We start from the raw sequence: 24,782 nt of genomic DNA on the forward strand, positions 1-24,782 counted from the left end.
CCAGCAGGAAGCAGTCAGAACAGATTCTTTTGTGTCATGCTGCCCTACTCTCCACATCAGAATAGTGCCAGGTGTCCACATGGAGACACAGACAGGGTTGAGAGTGCCAGGCTGAGACTAATTTTTACCACTTAAGGAAAGGGTGGGTCTGAGAATGGAATCATATTCTTTGCAGAAGAATGAAATAAATAAATGCAGCAAGTTAAAATATCAATACTTTGCAACTCCTAATGAAGTAAAAGATCTAAATAGTTATTATCAGATGTGTTCAAACTATGGGAAAAAGCTGATGAGCAATTTTAATGGTTGGATCAGGCTGCCACCACTTAAATTCACTGATCAATCTTAGCATAACAAAAAGTAAGACAATCAGACATTATGTACTTCCCAATGTAATGTAATAAGAAATGCATGGCACAACTTATTAAATTCTCTTACCAAACAACTCAAAACTGAATCTTATCAAGCCTTTACATCCAACTATGGTACTAGTTTAAAGCAAATGTAGAAATCAGAGAAGATTGGTGATAACACTATGGTGATACAATCAGAAAATCCAGAACTGAAGACATTTAAGGTAAAACAATCTGGATTCTTCAACAAATGAATTGCCAGGGAAAAAAAGAGGAAAGAGAACTTAGAGATTCAGAGTTTTAAGAATCAGCCCTGTCTGGTGTGGCTCAGTGGTTGAGTGCTGGCCTACGAACCAAAGGTTGCTGGTTCAATTCCCAGTCAGGGCATAAATAAATAAAATATTTTTAAAAAGAGTCTTAAGAGTCATATTAACCACATGAAATTTGTGGATCTTGTTTGGATCTCAATTTGAACAAACTAAATGTAAGAATAAAACTGGGAGACACTGGGAGAAACCTGAGAACCGAAATGAATATGTGATGATATTAAGTAAGTATTCCTAATTTTTCAGGTGTGCTATGGTGTTTTGTTTTTATTCAAGTCCTTATTTTTCAAATATTTAAAAATGTTTGACATCACATATAACTTCCCCTGTATTATTTTTTAAAATACGATGCTTTTTTAAATTCCTAAACTTATAATTTCTTCCAAGAGTAAAATCTCTGATGTTTAGTACATCTAGAGCCACAGTTAAGAGCATTCCCACTTGCAGGACATATATAAGAGTTCTATAGTATATGATGAGATATTACTTTGTGCTAAAAAACTTTTCCACATTCAATACATACATAAGGTTTCTTCTCTGTGTGAATTCTGGAGTGTACAATTAGTTATGACTTCCAGAAGAGGGCTTTACCATATTCAGTTATTCAGTACATTCATAGTGTTTCTGCCCAGTGTGAGTTCTTTGGTGGTTAATAAAGGATGCTTTACGGAAAAACTTTTCCTTGCATTCATTACATTCATAGGGCTTCTCACATGCGTGAATCCTCTGATGAAGGATGAGTTCTGATTTCCTGCATTCATTATATTTATGGGGTTTCTTCCAAGTATGGTTTATGTAATGCCTAATGAGGTATAATTTCTGAGATAAGTCCTTCCAATATTTAGTGAATTCATAGAGTCTCTCTCCAGTCTGAGAGTTCTGATGTCAAATAAGATATGATACTGTTTGAAGGCCTTTCCATATTTTGTGCATGCGTAGAGCTTTTCTCCAGTATGTATTATCTGATATCTAGTAAGGTGTTTTTCTGTTGAAGTTTTACCCCCATTCACTGCATTCATAGGACTTTTGTCCTATGTGAATTCTCTGATGATTAATGATGTCTGACTTCAGAGAAAACGCTTTTCCACACTGAGTATAATCATGGGGTTTCTCTCCAGTGTGACTTACATGATGCCTAATGAGGTAGGATCTCTGGGAGAAGACTTTCCAACATTCAGGGCACTTTTAGGGCTTCTCTTCTCTTTGGTGTGAATTCTTTTATTTCTAATGAGTTGTGATGTAATAAAGAAGGGTTTCCAACATTTACTACACTTATAGCATTTCTCTCTAGTATGTGTTATCTCAAGCTTAATGAGGTCTGAATTCCAGGAAAAAGCTTTATCACACTCAGGGCAAGCATAAGGTTTTGACTTCATATGAATTCTCTGATGCTTTTTTGAGATATGACTTCAGGAGGAGGTTTCCCCATATTCAAAGGGTGTTGCCCCAGTGTTGTTCCCCAGGCAAGCTACCCCCACCTTTAGATGTGTTTCAAAAGTCACCTCATTAACAACTCAAGAGAACTTATTGCTCTTACCACTTAAGAACTCTTAAGGGTTTTAGGAGCTCTGTGACAGAGAGTGGGATAAGGACCAAATATATATTTCTTTTTAAAAAAAAATATCTTTTATTTATTTATTTTTAGAGAGAGGGGAAGGGAAGGAGAATGAGTGGGAGAGAAACATCAATGTGTGGTTGCCTCTCATGTGTCCCCTACTGGGGACCTGGCTTGCAACCCAGGCATGTGCCCTGACTGGGAATCGAACAACAACCCTCTACTTCACAAGCCCGTGCTCAATCCACTGAGCTACACCAGCCAGGGCTATATTTCTTTTTTAAATTTTATTTATTTAATTGTTGTTCAAGTACAGTTTTCTGTCTTTTACTCCCACCCCAGCCCCCCCTGGTGCTTCCCACCTCCCTCCCATTTCCACCCCCTTAGTTTTTGTCCATGTGTATTTGTTATTGTAAATCACAATATCACAGTCCACCCCCTGGCCTTGTAACACTGATCCTTAATAGCAAAACAATCACAAAAGTCAAAGGATACTCGCACATTACTAGAATCTCATTCAGTCATTAATAAGTACCCAGTCCAGCTTCATCTCATATAAAAAATATTTCCCAGGGTGAGGCCACCCAGGTTTGCAGGTTTCTGTTTGATCTTGTCAGGTTCCAAAAGCAGGAGTGGTCTCCACAATGTATGGCTTAACCTTTTCAGGCATCTGGTATAATCCAGTTATGAGACAATATTATCTCCTGCTCTGAATCTCTTTTAAGATGTTAATATAATATTGGATTTCTCCCATTACATACCCCATTTATTCATCCCCTACCCTCAGCTACTATTTTTCCCCCTCTCCACTTATGCCCAAGCTTTTCCACCTCTGGAAGGGACATTAGGTTTGGCCACTCTACTGGCCTAGATTGCAGGCTGCAATACTAGTCTAGCAAGTGCTTCCTCCTTAGTGCACTCCTGTTCATATTAGAGTAAGGTCACACAGGTGCAAAATCAATGAGTGGGCTGTCTTTACCACCAGGCAATAGAGCTGCATTCACTGTTAGCCCCAATTTATCTAGATGAGGTAAGGCACATCCTTCCTGCCCCATCAGACCCTCGGAATTCTGACATAAAGGTTAAAAACACAGTTACAGTGTATCTTCCTTAGAAATCATCACTGTTTCCGGCCCTTGCAGTCACAGCTCTGGTCCTGCTACTATTGCATCAAGTAAAGGGGAAAAGTTGATGTGGATAAGAAAGAATACCAGCACCTTTCCTACCCTCACTTCCCCAGATCCACCAAATAAAAGAAAAATGTATCCAGTACAAACATTCCTTTAGCCTCAACTCATGTTCATGTTGAGTGTGAACACACACTCATGAAGGTGTGTAAGCCAGGCCTTCATGCTTTTATCTCCTAGTTTTAGACAACCACTGTTTTGTATGTGTGTGTGTGTGTAATTCAAATTTTATTGCTTATAATATGTCCTTCTACTCAATTTTAAGTAAGCAGAGTTTGAGAAAATATATTTGGGGGTGTTAAATGGTGATGGCAATATTAATGAGAGAATATTTCAGTGTTTTACTGAAAGTAGCAAGAGGCACCACTGCTACATCACCCCCTGGAATTTGTACATTTCACACAAAAAGAGTAAAAATAGTTCATTGTCATTTTATTAGCATTATTCTTTGTAATCTATGAATCATGATAAGCTTGAACAATTTTGGAATCTTCAGAGCAAAACGAAGTATTTTCTTCCACTAGCAGATGTAGCAGTTTGTTTCTTTAAAAAACAAGCAAATCAATGTAACAAAACATACACATACAACCCCAAACCAAAAGTCAACATATTTCAGTGGCCCTGAATTTTAATGTTTCTCTCTGTCATATTATTTCAAGAAATAAAGTGCCACTTGGCTTTTAAAAATGAGATTAAACTTCTTGCCATAATTACTTTATAATTCCAATGATTCAATTGAAGCCAATATTAACCCAGTAAAAATCATGAGTACAACCCAAACTGCTCTTATGCTGAGAAAACCTCTTGAAAATTTAATTGTTCTTTGAAAAGTCAGACCCAAGCTTTACAGGTAGAACTGAGGAACCAACAACCTCCCCTTCCAGATACCACTGCAGTAGTCCTAAGTATTTTAAAGCTGGGGAGCAGGTACAGAATCACTGTAAATCTCACAAAGACATCAATAACTTCATGATAAAACTGCACTAATGGTTTCTTCCATTAATGATTTGTTTTAAAAAATCAAGTGTGTAGTACAGTTTAGCATTTCAAATACTTCTTTCTAATTATAAAGATGCTTGGGTTTAGAAACACATTTGAATACTTGAAAAGAAACAAACCTTGAAATGTGGTTTTACATGAAATCATTTAGAAGACCTCAGCCCTGGCTGGTGTAGCTCAGTGGATTCACCCTTTGCTTCACAGGCCTGCGCTCAATCCACTGAGCTACACCAGCCAGGGCTAAACAAATATTTTCTTGTTAAAGAGAAGTAGTTCACCCTTGAAAAATAAAAAGGCACTACAAAGAATATTATGTGTAAAGCTCAAATGCCAGTATTTAAATGTCTCTGAAGCAATTCATGCTTCAGTAATTAAGAGAAAGAAGAAATGAAAATTTTATTAAGACAGGAAGCCTGTTAATATGGATCATGCTGCTGAATAATTGTTTATGCATGTTCTGTTCTACTGGGACAAGAGTTTTTGAAAAGGGCTTCATGCTGCTTTAAAAGTTTATCACAAAACTCATCTAGTTATCTCTAGAATAAGATCATACAAATTAGCATTGGTTATTTATTATCTTCTGTATTTGTCCATTGACAAAGCATAAAAAGCTTTGAAAGTACACTAAACAGCAATATTTTCACCTTTTATTAAGGCAAGTTTCTGAAAATAATTTAATACAACCAAATCTGTTTATGAACTTTCACCCTAAAACACTTTTATGTAAAAAAACATACAAAAATTGTTTTATGAAAACCCACTTCAAGACCAAAAAAGAGTAATAAAATACTTTGAACCCAGTTTATTTTTTAACATTTATTTATTTACTTACTTATATTTGAGAGAGAGAGAGAGGAAGAGACAGAGAAAGAAACATCAATTTGTTGTTCCACTTATTTATGCATTCGCTGGTTGGTTCTTGTATGTTCCCTGCAACCTTGGTATATCAGGATGATACTCTAACCAATTGAGCTATGTGGCCAGGGCCCCAGTTTATTTTTTATTATTTTTAAGCAGTTTAAAAAGATTTTTGTATTTATTTTTAGAGTAAGGGGAAGGGAGGGAGAAAGAGAGGGAGAAATAGAGGGAGAAAAACATCAATGTGTGGTTGCCTCTTGCATGCCCCCAGCTGGGGACCTGGCCCACAACCCAGGCATGTGCCCTGACTGGGAAATGAATGAGTGACCCTTTGGTTTGTGGGCTGGTACTCAATCTACTGAGTCACACCAGCCCGGGCCCCAGTATATTTTTAAAGGATGCTCTTCCCTTGCTTCAAATGCTGAAAGCCACTCATCACCTTTAGAGCCAGTTTTGCTTAAATACTTTACCACCTCAACCCAGTTCCAACCTTGAGGAAGTTCCTCTTTGTAATCTGTTTTATCTTCCAGTTCACATTTTTGAACTTTTTTTTTTTAAAGAAAGGCACATATTTTTCTTTTTTAGATTTTATTTATTTATCTTTAGAGGGGAAGGGAAGGAGAGAAGGAGAGAAATATCAATGTATGGTTGCCTCTTGTGAGTCCGCTCATGGGAACTGGCCTGCAATCCAGGCATGTGCCCTGACTGGGAATCGAACTGCAATCGTGTGGTTCGCAGGCCCGCGCTCAATCCACTGAGCTAAACCAGCCAGGGCACATTTCTGAACTTTTGAAAGTTGTTCTCCTTGGCTTTTTTCTTTTTCTTTTCTAAGTATAATGATTCTTTCACTGCAGCTTCTGTACTAAGACTAATGTAAAAATTGATATAAGTAGATGTAACCTTCAATTTTTTACCTTTAATTTCCTGCAAAGTAAGTAAATATTTACACTACTGTGTCCTAAGACATCTGAAAATTTTCTTAAACCACATAAATAAGATGAAATAGTCCAAAAAGTTAAATGGCTTTCCCTTTGTCATTCTCCTTACTTCTAGCATTTGTAAGTTCAATTTTAAAAATTCTCCCCACTAGTGTTTTTACAATAATTTTTGTCCACCTATCATATTCATTGTCAACAATTAAAACTTAATGCAAGTTCTTTCTCAATTACTAAAGTAATTCTTCCAAAGCATTTTTCAAGATTTTATTTATTTATTTTTAGGGAGAGGGGAAGAGAGGGAAAAAGAGGAAGGGAAACATCAATGTGTGGTTGCCTCTCACATAACCTCTACTGGGACCTGGCCCACAATGCAGGCATGTGCCGTGAGTGGGAATTGAACCGGCAACCCTTTGGTTCACAGGTCAGCGCTCAATCCACTGAGCCACACCAGCCAGGGCCAAAGCATTTATATAGAAACTTTCATTTGTTAAAAATTAATAACTGTAATCAATGATTCAGTCACTTACCAGTTATTACCTGCATAGTGTGTGTACCAGACATGATCTAGTTGCTGGAGATAGGAGATGCAGCAATGAACAAGAATAAGTCCCAGATCTTGGGAATCTTGATTTTAGTACTTTTATTACCTGAGCTATTTGACATAAATCAACATTCCTAGGCCATAAAGTTAAAAAATAATAAAAATAGCCCTGGCCAGGTAGCTCTGATAGTTAGAGCATTATCTTGCTACACCAGAGTTGCAGGTTCAATCCCCAGTCAGGGCACATACAAGAGTCAACCAATGAATGGATAAATAAGTAGAACAACAAATTGATGTTTCTTTCACCCTTCCTCTCTCTCTAAAAATCAATAAGATAAAAAATTAAAAAGTAATAAAAACAAACAATCCAATTAAAAAATCAGCCAAGGGCACTGACTGGTTTAGCTCAGTGGATTGAGTACCAACCTGTGAGCCAAAAGGTCCCCAGTTGGGGGGTGTGAGAGGCAACAGATCAACGTATCTCAAACATCCATGTTTTTCTCCCTCCCCCTCTCTCTAAAGACAAATAAAAAATAAAATAAATACCTCTTTCTTTAAAAAATTTTTAGTCCTGGCTGGTGTGGCTCAGTGGATTGAGCACCGGACTGCAAACCAAAGGGTTGCCAGTTTGATTCCCAGTCAGGACACATGCCTGGGTTGTGGGCCAGGTCCCCAGCATGGGGTGTGCAAGAGGCAACCACACATTAATGTTTCTCTCCCTCTTTCTCCTTCCTTTCCCCCTTCTCTCTAAAAATAAATTTTAAAAAAATTGTGATTTTTTAAAAAGATTTTATTTATTTATCTTTAGAGGGGAGGGGAAGGAGAGAGGGAGAGAAATATCAATGTATGGTTGCCTCTTATGTGTCCCCTGTTGGGAACTGGCCTGCAACCCAGGCATGTGCCCTGACTGGGAATCGAACCGTGATCGTCCGGTTCGCATGCCCATGCTCAATCCACTGAGCTACACCAGCCGGGGCAAATTTTTTTTTAATTTAAAAATATCAGCAAAGGATCTGAGTAGACATTTTTCCAAAAACAAACAAACAATCATACAGATTACTAACAAGTAGTTGAAAAGGTGCTCAACACCACTAATTATCAGAGAAATGCAAATCAAAACCACAATGAGATATCGCCTTACTCCTGCTAGAATGGCTATCATAAAAAAGATAAGACCTAACAAGTGCTGGTGAAGATGTATAGAAAAGGGAATCTTTCTTTGAATTTTTGACAGTATGTTTATTAAAGCTGTGAACAGTAAAACAAAGGAAAGGCTTAGTGTAGAACAAGCAACAGGAGAGAGCATAGGCAGTGCTCTGCTTTGGCTCTCTAGAATCATTATAGGAAATAGTGAGCCACGGTGGAACTGCTGTTAGTTTCACTGGAAAGCCAGAGAAAAGGGGGCCTTGGAGACAGGATCTGGGGGAAGCCCAAACAACTGCAGCTGTACAAACCTGGGGAAGAAAGGTGTGGGCATGCTCCAAAAGAGACCCCTTGTCCTTTTTTTTAATGTTTAAAAAATCCTCACCCTAGACATGTTTATTAATTTTACACTGACAAGAAGGAAGAGAGAGAAAGGGAGAAAAGAAGAGAAACATTGATGTTAGATAAAAACAGCAATCAGTTGCCCCATTGATGTGCGCCCCAACTGACTGGGGATCAAACTCACAACCTAGTTATGTGCTTGGACTAAGAATTGAACCTGTAACCTTTTGGTGTACAGAATGACACTACAACCAACTAAACCACCTGGCCAGGGCTGTCTTTTTCTTTACTTGATGGGGCTATTTAGGAGCCTCAACTGAGATGATATTGCTTATATATATTGTAGAATTAACAGGATAATTTTCCATAAAATGTTCTTTATTGTTCTCAGTATATTCGAACAAGGTACAGGTCGTAGCAGTGTCAAGATTAACTTCCACTGCTTCCTGTAATATACTTGGGTAAAATACTCTGCTTTACAGCTCAGGATATGGCATTTTTAAAGCCTTCGTGATGTAATTGGAGGTGTCTGAGTATATTTTCAGTCAGGACATTTCTATTAAGAAAGCTTTGGGATTACCATTTTCATGTATGCTATATTGAAATGAAATTGGGCTTAATTCCCAGAAAGTGTCATCTCCTTCTATATACAATGTAATGCTTCCAGTTCCACCTCTGGTCTTCGTTGGCCCCATGAGTGTGGGTCATGGGGCACCTCCTGGGCTGAGGGCATTCAAATCTATGAAGAGAAAATGAGAACAGTGTCCTCAAGGCTGGGGGAGTCCCTGTTCCATGCCCTTGGCTACAGAAGGCATACCCTTCATACCACAGACAACAGTCACACTGACCCCTGGCCCTTGGGCAGTAGAAAGTCCCTGGCTGAAGAGGTGTGGACCTCAGCAGGTAGGGTCCAGTAAGACAAACACTGTTTTAACTGCATGTTCTAATTCTCTATGAAAATAATACTCTGCAGATGATATCTCTGCCCATTGTTGGACATTATCAGCTATAAAGTGTGTTCCTTGGTTTGAAGAGATGATGCTCAGGTATCCAAATTGATGCACCATCTCCTGTCCTGGTTCTTTTATATTGTAATACTCTGAATATTTGCATTTATCACTCGGGTAAACCAAGCCCAGTCTAGAGTCAGTGTCTATTGTTAGGGTGGTTGGTGACATAGGCTGTGAAAGAATTCACAAAGAGAAGAAAGTGCAGATAGTAAGGTCTTTATATCCTCAAGGGAGGGAAGAGCTTTGTATAGAGAAATGTACCAGCCCGGAGGGCTTAGGGCTTTGGACTATTATCAGGTAATAGGGTAGTTATAGGGCAGGATGTTTCAGTTGGGCTATAACTTGTTTCAATGTTATCTTTGGGTGCAGGCTCCAGTCAGGATTTTTGTGGTCTGGTACATGCTGTTCTGTAAGTTCTCTAGGTGCTCTGAGCCTTCAGGGTGCTTTCAGTAATTTTCTAGTCCTCAGGATTAAGGCTCACAAAACAATTAGGGTCAGTCATGCTTTATGGGGTCCAGCTACCTTTGGGAAAGAGGGCCCAAGAAAGTGGCTTTTGTCCTATTATCTATTCCTGTCAGGATCCATTTGTACCCCCCAGGGGTACTGGCATCAGTTTGACTTGCCAGCTATATTCTGGGCCTTCTCCTCAGGGAGTGTACCACATAGCAGCCTGTACTGTCTTCTTCTCTTCTTGGCAGACAGAACAGTTGTTATTGGCATTTTGTGCCTCAGAGAGTGTAAGAGGACTATGTCTATACTCAACCAATCTCTGCATTGCTGCAGACTCCCATGTCTACACACCTTATGGACCCAAGGTGGCCACCTTAAATGAGTACATGGGGATACCTGCTTGTTAGTTCCAGCTACCTTCCAAACCTGGAAAGGTGTTCATCTGATGAGCATCGACATGTCCTACTTTAATGCGCCCCTCAAATTTCCATAGGATCATGCCTTGCACAGGCATCCCTTTAATAGGCCAGGTTTCCATTGTCATTCTGCTTGACCATAGGGCCAGACCACTGGCTACAGTCCAAGACTCGGTAAAATCATAAACATGTGGGCTTTTACCACTATCCAGGTATTCCATAACTGCTGGGCAAACAACATGCACTGCAAACCACTGGGCTGATTTGTTTTTATCTTCAATCAGAGTGGTGGCCATCCAAACAGAATGTTGTCCATTTACCGTGGAACAGCTATCCAATCAGTCACTTGAGAGCTGTTTATAGGGCACTGACCAAATGAAAACAGAATTTTCACTCTGACAGTTTCAGAGTCAGTCCTAGGGGAAAAGAGGCTCCCTGCTTGCGAGTACCTCCTCCTTGCATTCCCCAAGCAGCACCATCCTGTATAAACCATTTCCACATCATGATGGCGCTCTTCTGGGCACTGCCATTCACTTCTCCAACGTCATCCTAGACATTATGGCTATTTCAGGTTTTAAGATCACATTATGTCCTTCAGTTACAGAGATAGCTTCAATTAATAATTCCCAATAGCACACTGCCTAGCTAGGTCAGTTGGTTACAACATTGTTTTGATGTGCCTAGGTTGCAGGTTCGACCCTTGATCAGGGCACAGACAAAAATCATCAATAAGTAAAACAACAAATCAATGTTTCTCTCTCTACCCCTTCTTCTCTTTCTCTCTGTCTCTCTAACTCAATAGATAAATATTTAAAAATCACAAGATTGCTTTTTAAAAAACATAAATTCCAGTAAATGCCATTCAAATGGCCATTCTAAAAAATTAAGGGTTTGGTCCCACAAGGCTGCCTCTCCCCTACCACTTCAGATACCAGTTGTAACTCCTGATCAACTGGCTATCAACCGGAGGTTCTCATGACTCCCTCCTTGGTTTTGATTAATTTAGATAAATTAGAGTTACTCACAGAACTCAGAGAAACATTTTACATATTAGATTACTGGTTTAATATAAAAGGATATAACCTAGGAACAGCCAGGTGGAAGAGATGCACAGGTCAAGGTATGTAGGAGAGAGTTTGGAGCTTTCTTGTCCTCTCCAGGTGAGCCATTCTTCACAAATCTCCATGTGTTCACCAACCCAGAAGCTTTTTATTTCTTCTTCTTACACACGCATAGTTTCACCAGATATAGAATCTGCATTTGAAAATTATTTTCTCCCAGCACTTTGGAAAATGTTAAGCCACTTCCTTCTGGCATCCAGATGACAGATCTGCTATCATTTTTTAAAAGTCTATTTTACAAATTATTTTGCATTTAAAAAATTGGGATATAGTTGACATATAACATTGTGTAAGTTTAAGGTGTGCAATATGTTGATTTGATGCACTTATTTATTGCAAGATGATTACCATTATAGCATTAGCTACTACCTCCTTCTTGTCACATAGTTATTTCTTTTCTGCAGTGAGAAAATTTAAGGTCTACTTTTCAGGCAATATGGTGGTTCAGAATGAGCCACCTGAAGATGTGCCTCAGTGGTATGTGAATTATTTTGAGCTAAGGCGATTTCAGCTTTAGGATCAAGAGAAACTTCTGGCCCTTCCTTTAACTATAGAAGAACTTGAATTAGGGGCCTTGCCCATAGTAAAAGATTATCTCTCTTTAACCCACCTATATGGCAGGGCAAATCCTTGTTTACCAAACATCTACTGTTTTTGTCATTCTGCAATGACCCTTTGAAGTCCCCAAGGCACCTTACCTCTCATCGCTTGCTCAGAATGTCTTATATACCCCATGTTTCCTTTCTGTGAACCTCTTGTGCATGTGGAGGTCTCTGACTTTCTTATGTATGAGAAGTTACCATACATATGTATACAGGGTGAGGCAAAAAGTAGGTTTACAGTTGTAGATATATGAAACACAGGGTTTATTCTTATATTACTTATTAATTATTGTATTATTTTCTGTATGAAAAACCACAAATGTACTTTTGCCCCATTCTGTGTATTAAATTTGGTTATTTTCCCTTTCTGATTTGTCTCTTACTTATTTGATTATTAAATCAGTCAAAAGAACCTTCAGGATAGAGAAGATTCTTCCTTCTCCACAACAACAGTCAAGTATATAATACATTATCATTAACTATATTCACCATGCTGTGCATTAGATCTGCAAGACTTACATATGTAGCATTTGCAAATTTGTACCCTTTAATACCATTTCCCCAATTCCCCCATCCAATCTGCTGTCATTAAAATTACTGTTCCCCTAAAAGTAATGCTTCGTTTCCATCTAACTGCTTTCAAATTATTTTCATTATCTTTAGTTTTCAAAAGTTTATGATATATCTTGACATGAATTTCTTTGGATATACCACGTTGAGATTCCCTCAGCTTCTTGGATCTATAGGTTTGTGTCTTTTGCCAAATTTGGGACATTAATTACTTATTCTGTCAAAGTATTTTAACTTTCGCAGCTTAAGGTCTTTTTAAAGAAAAGAGTTTATTAGGCCATTGCTAGCAAACAAAACAAAACAAAACAAAATAAAATAAAACAAAACAAAACAAAAACAACCAACCAACCAAAAAAAATATCCTGTCTTGGGGCATGGGGTCTAAACTACATGCAAGCTGCATGCTAGGTAGAAAAAACAAATATGGCCTTGATTCCAGAGTTTTGCAAGAGTTTTCTTGTGTCAAGCAGGGGGGTGAGGATGTAAATTATTTTGAAACAGTTTGAAACGATTTACCTTAGCTATAGGCAAAGGGGGTGGGGGGAGGTGAAGCGGCTAGTTCTGGGACAGAAGCAGCAGAATCCCTGAGTCCATAAAGCTCCTGTGTAAACAAGAAGCAGAGGCTCCTGGGGTTCCATGGCCCTGAGTTTTCTCTTTTTAGATAATCTCAGAAATATCCACTGAGTTAAGCAGTATTTTGTTGGTTTTGCACTGCAGTTGTTAACTATTAACCCCTTTTTGTCTCTTCCTTCCACCCTTTGGCCTGCTGTAATTGTTTTAGGAAATCAGATTTTTCTTCCTGTCAATTCAGTCTTTGACCTCACTGCTTTTCAAGAGACTTCTGGGCTTCCATCATATGAACGCTGGACCTTTTGTTAGTGTCTCTCAGATCTATGAATCTCTGTTCAATAGTTTCAGTCAACTTTCTCTCTGTTGTGCAGATTGGATGAATTCTACCAATCTGTCTTTCATCTGCTGCCATCTCCACTCTTACTGAGCCCATACAGTGAAGTTTATATTCGTTTTACTGTATGTTTAAGTTGTATAATTTCCAGTTGTTTAAAAAAATTCTATTTTTTGCTGAGATTTTTCTTCTTTTTCATTTGTCCCATGATAATTTGTAGAACTTGTAATTGATTGTTGGAACATTTTTATGATGGCTGCTTTAAAATCCTTGTCAGATAATTTGAATATCCGAGTCATCTTAGTGTTGGCATCAGTTAATTATCTTTTTTCATTCAAGCTGTGACTTTTTCCTGGTTCTTGGAATAATGGATAATTTTCTATTGTATCCTAGGGATTTCTATTGTATCTTAGGGATGTTAGGAGACTCTGGGTCCCATTAAAATCTTTTATTGCAGCAGCCAGTCACCCTATTTAGGTTTAGCATGCAGATTTTGGCCTAGTTTTCATGATGTTACAATAACAGTTGAATTTTCAAAGCCTTTGTGGTGTTATTTTTCATCTGCTTGGTCTAAATGGTTCCTCTGGGCTCCCACTTGTCTTTGCCGGTGTTGCCTTACAGTTTGGGACCGATTTCTACAAGACAGGCCTTCAGTGTTTCTCAGTGGTAGAGGGATGTAACGGGCTGCCCTGTCTAGTGACTTCTGGTTGCCCAGATGTCTCTGTGCGGGGAATGAGTATCTCAGACTTACAAGGGCAAAGTAGGCATGCTGGGCCAGGATGTTTGCTGTGGCTGGTACCTGTTGCTGATTCTCCCTGCCTGCCACAGTGCCTTTGGGCAGAGGATGGGTATTACAAGTATGGCCATTTTGCTGGGTCCTTACTGCAACTTTTTCACCCACCAGTCCCAGACATCTAATTGGGAGAAGGGAATCTTAGATCTTTGGGATGAAGAGACAAAACCTTTCCCACCCTGTAGCTGTCTTTTGGGGATAGTGATTTTCAGCTGTTTATTAAGAAACCTTTGACCCTCCCCTCTTTCCTGCTCAGGAAATTCAGACAAAGAAACCTGCTTTACAGAGGGAGCCTTGGCTTAATCACTTTAAGAATCTTACCCTAGCATTAGCTGGGAAGACTCCAAGCCCTTTAGATAGTTACTCACTGTGTCCCATAGTTTCTGAGTTGCCTAGAAAAAATGTCCTTCTTTAAAACAAATATATACATTTTAGTGATTATGCTACTACAGTTGTCTCATTTTTTTCTCCTCTTTGTTCATCTCCACCCTGTACCCCCTCCCACCTGCATTCTCCCCCTTAGTTCATATTCATGGGTTGTACATATAAGTTCTTTGACTTCTCCATTCCCTATACTATTCTTAACCTCCCCTTGTCTATTTTGCACCTACCATTTATGCTTCTTATTCCCTGTACCTTTTCTCCCTCTCTCTCCTTCCCACTCCTCTGCTGATAACCCTCCATGTGATCTCCACTTCTATGGTTCTATTCCTGTTCTAGTTGTTTGCTTAATTTGTTTTTGTTTTTTAGGTTCAGTTGTTCATAGCTGTGAGTTTGTTGTCCTTTTACTGTACATGGTTTTTATCTTCTTTTTCTGAGATAAGTCCCTTTAACATTTCATATAATAAGGGCTTGGTGATGATGACCTCCTTGAACTTGACCTTATCTGAGAAGCACTTTGTCTTCCCTTCCATTCTAAATGAAAGCTTTGCTGGATAGAGCAATCTTGGCTGTAGGTCTTTGGATTTCATGACTTGGAATACTTCTTTCTGGCTTCTTCCTGCCTGCAAGGTTTCTTTTGAGAAATCAGCTGATAGTCTTATGGGCACTCCTGTGTAGCTAACTCTCTCATTTTCTCTTGCTGCTTTTAGGATTCCCTCATTATCTTAAGGTTGGGTAATGTAATTATGATGTGCCTTAGTGTGTGCGTCTTTGGGTTTGACTTCTTGGGGACTCCCTGAGCTTCCTGGACTTGCCTAGGAAGAATTTTTCTGCCATGTATGTTCTGGTCTTCCACAACTACCTATAAATTGCCCATTCTTACTCCTGAAATCTAATACCCTACTAAAACTTTGATTTTTCTCCTGTTAACCTGTTTCTATTAATTTGATTATTGGCCACAGTAGAAGAATTTAGAAGGTAGAAGAAAAAGTATATATTTTTGTACCCCCACAGGGAACTTCAAGGTAAGAGAATTTTCCAGGCCTGGCCTCTTGCTGTGGCTGCATCCCTCCTACAGGTTCCTGCTGCCTGCTCCAGGGGTGCTCATGGGGGAGAGTAGTCTCAGGCCCAGTGGAGAAGTGGTCTTCTCATGACCACTTATTACAAGTGAACTTCCTTCCCTTGCGGAGTGAGGCTTGTCTTATGTTCTTAGAGGGACTTCCATTGATCCAGGGAGGCTACTTGAGCTGCATTATGTTGCTAGGTTGGGCATTGGTAAACGCTGGGCCTGAGTTGCCTTTTTCTGTTGGGTAGGGGGACATAAGATGCCCTACAGTTGTGCTGTACCTACAGTCCTGGGATCCTAAATGAGCTCACCTTCTCTTGACCACCTTTCATAGTTTTCCTTTGTCTTTGTTTTATTTCCAGGGTTGATGGTTGTGCATAGCAGGAATGAACGGGGAGAAATGTGTCTATGCTATCTTTTTGGACTGGGAACCTCTATTTCAAACTATTATAGGGGAGCAGAACTTTCCACCCCAAAAGGTCTCTTTGGCATAAGTATTATTTTAGGCTGGTTGTTTTTAAGAAAAAGCATTCAGGGGAGGAGCTCAGAAAACCAATAAGTTATCCTTTGTAAGGAGACATTTACATTTGTAAGGGAAATCTCCATTTGTCAGGGTGTCTGCAGGAAGGGGGGAGTGACTCAATCTTTAGAAACCCCTATCAATGGAAAAAGCTATGACTTAAATCTGCATAACAGCCTTACACTTGTTTACTGTGCTTTTCCTGAGAGCCTCCCATAACTGGCTCCCCCACCCCAACACCTTTTGTTTTCAGCTGAAGATCTTATTTAAGGTGATGGTTTCCACCGTTTCTGAGAGTTTCTGTTTTCCTGGGTCTTTTTCGTGTTTACAGGAGGTATACAGTGACAAGGAGAAAATTCTGAAGTCCCAAATTAAATTACTTCAGAGCAGAGGGTGGAAGGGAAAGACAAAAAGGGGTTAATCAATTAACAACTGCAGTGCAAAACCAACAAAAGACTGCTTAAGCTTGGTGGCTATTTCCAAGATTATCTAAAAAAAAAAAAAGAAAAGAAAAGAAAAAGAAAAAGAAAATAGCCAGGCGCCATGGAACCCCAGGAGCCTCCGCTTCTTGTTTACACAGGAGCTTTATGGACTCTACAGTGGATTCTGCTGCTTCTCTCCCAGAACTAGCCGCTTCACCTTCCCCCACCCCTTTTGTCTGTAGCTAAGGTAAATCCTTTCAGAATGGCTTACATTTTCACTGCACTGCTTGACGTATGAAAACTCACAAAACTCTGGGATGAAGGCCATGCTTGTTTTTTGTACCTACCATGCAGCTGGCAGGTGGTTTAGACTCCGTGCCCCAAGACTGGGTTTTTTTTCTTTCTTTCTCTCTTTTTCTTTTTTTTTTTTTTTTTTTGGTTAGCAATGACCAAATAAGCTCTTTTAATTTTTTATATTAAAATTTTGCTTAATATGTTATTGAGCTTTTTTTGGCCTTGTTAACTTGTCTTATGTTAATTTAACTATTACACCAAAGGTCCTAGAGGGTAGAAGGCAAATTTTTCCAACCCTACAGTATCAATGCCTCTGGACCCTGACCTCAAACCCAAATGTCTGTTAACTCTTCCATGGCCAGTGCAATCCTGGTCTGGCCTTGCATGTAGGCTTCTGTCAACAATTCACCACCAGTGCCTATTAATAGGATAAAAGCCACTTTCTCAGGCCCTTTTTCCCAGAGCTAGCTGGACTCCATAAAGCACGACTCACCCTAATTGTTTTATGAGCCCTTATCCTCAGGACTAGAAAATTACTGGAAGCACCCTGAAGGCACTGAGGCTCCTGGAACTTACAGGACAGGACATACCAGACCACAATGACCACCAGACCCTGCACCCAAAGATAACATCGAAACAAGTTGCAGCCCAAGTGAAACATCCTGCTCTGCAACTGCTTCATTATCTGGCAAATTCTCAAAGCCCCCACCCCTCAGGGCTGGTGCTGGTGTACATCTCTGCACATAGCCCTTTCCCTCCTTTGGGAAACTAAAATAAAAACTTTACTCTCTGCACTTTCTTCTCTTTGTGAATTTCTCCTCTTTCACAGCCTGTAACACCAACCACCCAAACACCTGTCTCATATATCTTTATCCTTGGTCTCTATGAACTCTTCTTCCACCCATGCTACTCTGGTTTACAACTCAAAACCATGGCTCTTTCAACTGTATCCATCAATGACATGTTGTCTAGTACTGTGACCTATGACATGACAGAAACTAACCACATGTTGCTACTGAGCACTTGGAATGAGGCTTTTGAAGCTGAGAATTAAATTTTTAATTGTATTTATTTTAACTAATAACACTTAAAATAGATACTCAGTTTAGTTACTGGAAAACTTCTGAAGTATGTTTGGAATGACTTGTGAATATTAATCTATTTTCAACTAAATTTTATGAACTCTGACTACAAATCAAATATTTTAATGAGTATTTAGCATTCCAATTGAGATGTAAGTGTAAAATATATATCTGATTTCACAGACTTATTACAACAAAAACAATGCCAAATATCTTTTTTTAAACATATTGCTTTTTTTAAATTTTTTTCCCTAGATTTTATTTATTTATCTTTAGAGGGGAAAGGAAGGAGAGAGAGAGAGAGAAATATCAATGTATGGTTGCCTCTGGTGTGTCCCCTGCTGGGAACTGGCCCGCAACCCAGGCATGTGCCCTGACTGGGAATCAACCGCAATTGTGTGGTTCGCAGGCCCGCGCTCAATCCACTGAGCTACGCCAGCCAGGGCACCAAATATCTTATTGATAACTTAAAAAAATTGACTACATGTTGAAATGACAATGTTTTATACATGTAGTTTATATAAAATGTATTATTATATTTAATTTGTTTTTTTCTTTTTAATGTGTCATCTGTCTGGAGACCCTCATGCTAAGTTCCCCTCTCCTTTTCCACCTGCATGGGAAATTGAGGCTGCTTTTCTGAGTCAAAGTGATTCAGATTCTCCAGGAAAGAGTGAGAGGTTTCATTCTTACTCATATAATTTGGAACAGTAAAGGTATTGTTGCATAGCAACAGGGATGTTCGCATTTCAGTAGCCATGGAGAGTAAAACCTGTCTCCCACACAGAGCCATTGGTCAGCTGTACCATGTGAAAGCAACCTCAGGCCTTGCCCTACCCATTTCCACTTTCTGCACAGAGCTGTGTCATCTGTCTGTACTCCCTCAGTCTATGCCCTGCCCTCTACCTGCAGTGGACAATGGGGACCTCTGCTGATTTACAGACCCCTGCTGGAGCCTGATTCTTACTCTCAGCCATTTGCTAACTGTGCCTCTCCAGAGCCACTTTGGCTGCTTCATTTCATGTGGCAGTGGGGGTTACTACCTGGTAACATTTTACCATAGGCTGAAAAGACTAAAGCCAACTTCTCCTTCAGGCATTGGGTAATTATATTTCTGTAGCAACTCTGGCTAGACTCTGTCTCTCTCACTGAGCAAATAGCAACAGAGGCTTCTTCCTAGTAACAGGCTGCTGTTTCATCCTATTGGCCACCAGAAGCCAGATTCCATCTCTCATACACAGCTACTGGCTGGCTGTACCATGTATCTACATCCCTCAGACTTGGTCTAGACCAGAGAGCTCAAATTGTTGTCATCTATTAACTCTTCCACCACCATGGCCTATCTGGCCGGCTCTTGAATTTGGTCATTTGTTATCCAATTTACCATCAATGGCTCTCTCATCAAAATTTAAAATCCAGGCCCTTATTAACATTTTCACCAACTCTGGACCAATTTTTAATGTTATTAGTAAAGGTCTAGTATGACCTCTAATCTAGAGCTCTGATAACTCTTCTACTGTCAATGCTTATCTGGTATGGTTTGGCATTAAGCCTTCAACTAAGTGTTACTCCATCAATATCCCTCTGATCAGGACCTTGAGCCCAAGCCTGTTGATTTTTCCACCATCAAGGTATAATAGGACTGACCTCAAAGTCAATCTCTGTGAGACTTCAACATTAATGACCTTGATAAAGCCTATCTAATAAAGACCACCAGGGTCACATCCATAGTCCCAAAGAAATGGGTTCAATAACTTGCTGCAGCAGGGGAAACCACAGACCATAAGAACCATGGGGGAATCTTATCTACAGTAGCCAACTTGCCCCAGTTTTCCCAGGACTTCCCTAATTTTAGCAGTGAATGTCCATTGCTTCAGTAAAACCTTTAGTCCTGAGTAAACAGAGATGGTTGATCACCCAAATCTCACCAAACAGAGAAAAAAATAGAATTACTATAGGGTTTTGGGGAAGCACTGAGCTTAGTTAAAATTTAAATGAAGTGTTTTGATTAACCCAAAGTAAAGCATATTGGTATGTAAAAGAGTCAATGTTACCTCTGGACTGTGAATTAGATCCAAGGATATTTTTATTTGGAAACACTGAAGCAAAAATAGATGTGACATGTTTGCTCCAGATGCTCCTTATTTGAAGCTCAGAGCCTGGCTTAGAAATGGAGGCTGCTTCTCTGTGTGGCTTGGATACGCCAAACAAGAGTGGTATGTTTTATTCTTACTGATACAATTTCAAATGGCAAAATTTCTGATTGTCTATGAGTTTAGAGAACAAGGTTTCTCAGCAGGGCTCAGACTAAGGTGAGGCAGGTAAGGCACTCACCTCAAAGTGCAAAATTTAGGAGGAGGACAAAAAACTCAGTAATAAAGATAAATAATGATTTAGTACAATATTTCCAAAAGTCAAAATTAATGTAAAAATCCATGATGAATGAAATACCAAGCCTTTAAATGCCCGCATTAGTTATCTATTTCTATGTAACAAATTACTCTTAAACATAGAAGCTTAAAACAACAAACATTTATTATCTCACAGTGTCTGTAGGATCGAGACTTGGGAGTGGCTTGGCTGAGTGGTTTTATCGCAGTGGTTTTATCCTAACATTGCAGTTAAATTATTAACTTGGATTGCAGTCAGCTGGGGCTGAAGGTTTTACTTTCAAGATGGCTCATTTACATGGGTACAGACTGGAGGCCTCAGTTCCTTACCGGCTATTGGCAAGAGTCCTTGGAATGTGGGCTTCTCCAAAGTCTGACCGAGTGCCATTGTGACATAGCAGGTAGCTTCTCCCAGAGTGAGACATAAGAGGAATGGAGGGATGGAGGGAGGGAGGGATGGAGAGGGAGAAAGAATGCACACACAAAATGGCAGCCAAGGTCTTTTATAATCTAATCTCTGAAATGACAAACCATCGCTTCTGACCTTGAACCCTCCATTAACTATTCCATGTCTATATCCTAGAAAAATATTAATGTATCCATTATCATTCTCCTTGGTTTGATCTAAAAATGTCAGTTAATGATTTTGCCAGAAATCAGCATCTCGTTTTTATAGGCCATAAGCCCAGGCCTATAAGCAGACTTTTTCTATGAATAAATGTCTACCTTCAATGGTCTTTAAGTCCAGTTCTTGAACTTGGGTCTCTGTTACTTTACGAACATCATTACTTCTTTGGTTTGAACTTGAAACCAGACATCTATAACAGAGGACTGTTTTGGAGGAATCTAAAAGACACTGATAGTTGAAAAGTTAACCAGGGTCTGACAGTTGAGATCTAGGCCTGAGAGACATTGATAGTGGAAAATTAACATATGCCTAGTCTCTCAAGCTATAAAGGGCATATATTGTGGAAGGGTTAGCAGCAGTTTAAATTCAGGGTCCAAATAAAGGAAAATTGATAATGGAATCACTAATATAGGACATGAATCCAGATCAGAAGAGTATAATATAGGTGTTGGTAGAGTTTTTTTTAAAAGGCCATATAGAGTACACATGATGTGTTTTGGAGTTGTGAACCTGTAACTTGTATTAATATTGTTAACCAATGCCACCCAATAAATTCAATAAAATGGGGGCCAAGATGGAGGTGTAGGTGGAAACCCTGTGCCTCCTCGCACAACCAAAATTAAGGACAACAAAGATTTAGAAACAAAAACACAACCAGAACAGACAGAAAATTGAACTGTATGGAAGTCCAACAACCATTCAACCAGACAGGTAAGAGGGGCAGTCGGAGGCCAGCAGAGACGGGTTGCAGAAGGAAAAGGCAGTGGCTGCCCGACTGGGGAATGCAGGTGGTGCAGGACTGACCATGGTCACACAACCACGCGCAGATAAACTAGGCAAAAAGGGGCAGTGAGACAGACCACACAACCCAGGGCTCCAGCACCAGGAAATAAAGCCTAAAACCACCGATGGAAAAGGTGCCAGGAGAGAATCCCAGCCTCACAGGAGAATTCATTGGAGAGACCCACAGGGTCCTAGAATATACACAAGACCACCCACCCAGGGAACCAGCATCAGAAGGGCCCAATTTGCTTGTGGGAAGTGGTAGAGCAGACTGAAATCCGACAGAGAGCGGAAAAAACGCCATTGTTCCCTCTCTAACCCTGCCCCGACATGCAGTATCACAACCAAGCCACTGGGTTGCCCCACCCTAGTGAACACCTAAGGCTCTGCCCCTCATATATAACAGGCGCACCCTGACCAAAAATTTTTGGCTCAAACAGAAGAACAAATCAAAGCCCCAGAGACAATACTTTTAAGCGACCAAGAGATAGCTAACCTATCAGATGCACAGTTCAAAATACTGATGATCAGGATGCTCACAGAATTGGTTGATTTTGGCCTCAAATTAGATGAAGAAATGAAGGCTACACAAAGTGAAATGAAGGAAAATGCACAGGGAACCAATAGTGATAGGAAGGAAACTGGGACTCAAACCAATGGAGTGGACCAGAAGGAAGAAACAAACAACCAAACAGAAAAGAATGAAGAAACAAGAATTCAAAAAAAAATGAGGAGAGGCTTACGAACCTCCAGGACATCTTTAAATGTTCCAACATCTGAATTATAGGGGTACCAGAAGAGGAAGAGCAACAAGTGGAAAAGTTATTTGAACAAATAATAAAGAAGAACTTCCCCAATCTGGCAAAGGAAATAGACTTCCAGGAAGTCCACAAAGCTCAGAGAGCCCCAAAGAAGGTGGACCCAAGGAGGAACACACCAAGGCACATCATAATTACATTGGCCAAGATGAAAATGAAGGAGAGAATTCTAGAAGCAGCAAGAGATAAGGGTACAGTCCCCTACAAAGGACTTCCCATCAGACTGTCAGCTGATTTCTCAAGAGATCTTACAGGCAAGAAGGGGCTGGAAAGAAGTATTCCAAGTCTTGAAATGCAAGGACCTACATCCAAGATTGCTCTATCCATCAAAGCTTTCATTTAGGATGGAAGGGCAGACAAAGTGCTTCTCAGATAAGGTCAAGTTCAAGGAGTTCATCATCACCAAGCCTTTATTATATGAAATGTAAAAGAGACGTACCTAAGAAAAAGGTGTTAAAAAATATGAACAGTGAAAGGACAGCAAACTCACAGTTATTAACAGCCACACCTAAAACAAAAGCAAACTAAGTGGACAGCTATATCAGGAGTGGAACCATAGAAATGGAGATCACGTGGAGGGTTAGCAACAGGGGAGTGGGAGGAGGAGAGGGGGAGAAGGTACGGAGAATAAGTAGCATAGATGGTAGGCAGAAAATAGGGGGAGGGCAAGAATAGTATGGGAAATGTAAAAGCTAAAGAACTTAAGACATATGGATATGAACTAAAGGAGGGGAATGTGGGTGGGAGGGGGGTGCAGGGTGGAGGGGAATTAAGAGGGGGAAAGGGGACAACTGTAATGGCATAATCAATAAAATACGTTATTTTAAAAAATTCAATAAAAAGTCCCAAGTTTGAGATCAGCCAAGGAGGCATTGATGATGGAAGTTAACGGAGTCCAGGATTTGAAATGTTGAGAAGTCATGACAATAATAAGTTTTGATAATTTCTGTAGAAGCGTGTGTGTTACAGCAATATTCTCACATTTGCCATTCTATCTCCTATTCAATTCACAATACTGTAGGAGAGACAAAAAAATGGAATACTCTGTGAGGCTGACAATCTAACGCTCTTGATTTTTGAGCTGAGGCCCAGAGAGATCTGAATATCATTAGGGTACCCAGCAATCCATACTCAAGTTTAGCCAGGGCCTAAACTTGAAATGTGTTGGGTTCAAAATGCATTCAGCAGGGAAGGAGCCCTCTACCTCTTGTCAGAGAAGGCTTTCTGCAGGAGGATATACTGAAAAACATTATTTGTCCATATTGAAGATTAGTATTATAATTATTATTCCCAGCTACTATTTTAGTGGGAAAATGCAGGAAATCGATATTGAGGGGAATTCAAGTCTCTTCCATACTAATCCCCCCCCCCCCCGCCCCCCGCCATCAAGAGAAGATTGCACCACCCTGACACCTCACTCCTCTCCTCCACCATTATACTCCAGGAGGGGACCTTCATTACTCTTTTGCCCAGTTTCCTGGCGTCACCTCCATCCCTCTCTTGCCCAATAGTATTGGCCTGAAGGGAGGACTGTACCATCCTAACTTCTTTCCTCCTAGTGACATCTCCTAGGAAGAAACTAATCCTTTCCCCCTCTCCCCAGTAGTATCTCCACCGAATATCTGGAAACTTCTCCTCTCTCCTCAGGGATGGGAGTTTGCCACCTCTGCTTCTGTAAACTTTGCACAGACCATTAGAATCCAGTTCCAAAGACTAGGTGCTGCCAAAGCTCGCACTCACAAGGTTTCTATCCATGAATAACGGCACCCCCGCCCCCACCTTCTGTGGAACAGCCCATTGTACGGAATAGGTCCTAAGATGGCGCCCCTTATGTAGGGACGCCTGGGAGTAGCCATGTTCCTTGCCCGATGACGTCACCCACAGATAATGTCTGGGCGGATTCATAACTGCACTTGATTCAGAGTGAGTAGGTCACAGCCTCACAGCCTTTACGATCATGTGCGAAACTAATAGCCCTGAAAGGGGCAGTGGTAGGGGTGATGGCAGGAAATGATAGTGCCCTCAGAGGCCGTTTAAGTCTTGGTGGCGCGCAGCGCTAAAGCGAATGCACGAAGGTTTCTTGACAGCCACTGTGGTGATTTTTGAGGTGATGGCTTTGTTGGCTTTTGGGAAAGATACACTATCAGTGAGTTCAACTGATGGGAAATTAAAGAATCTAGTGAATATCCAGGAGCAACTACAAAGGACAAATGGACAAAACCAAAGGGGATGGAATCAGGGGAGGGAGGTGGGCATGGACGGGGTGGGGGGAGTAGTGGAGGGTAAATGC

General features: G+C 40.2%; 1 pseudogene; it reads right to left on the reverse strand.

Annotated features, from left to right (window-relative positions):
• Nucleotides 1-1,279: 1,279 nt before the first annotated feature.
• LOC118998352 (RWD domain-containing protein 4-like) lies at nt 1,280-14,741 on the reverse strand (annotated as a pseudogene).
• Between the last annotated feature and the right edge of the window lie 10,041 nt (nt 14,742-24,782).

The sequence above is a fragment of the Sturnira hondurensis genome, unplaced genomic scaffold (genome assembly GCF_014824575.4).
Source record: "Sturnira hondurensis isolate 20B ecotype Veracruz unplaced genomic scaffold, ASM1482457v3 Scaffold0013994, whole genome shotgun sequence".
Lineage (NCBI taxonomy): Eukaryota > Metazoa > Chordata > Mammalia > Chiroptera > Phyllostomidae > Sturnira > Sturnira hondurensis.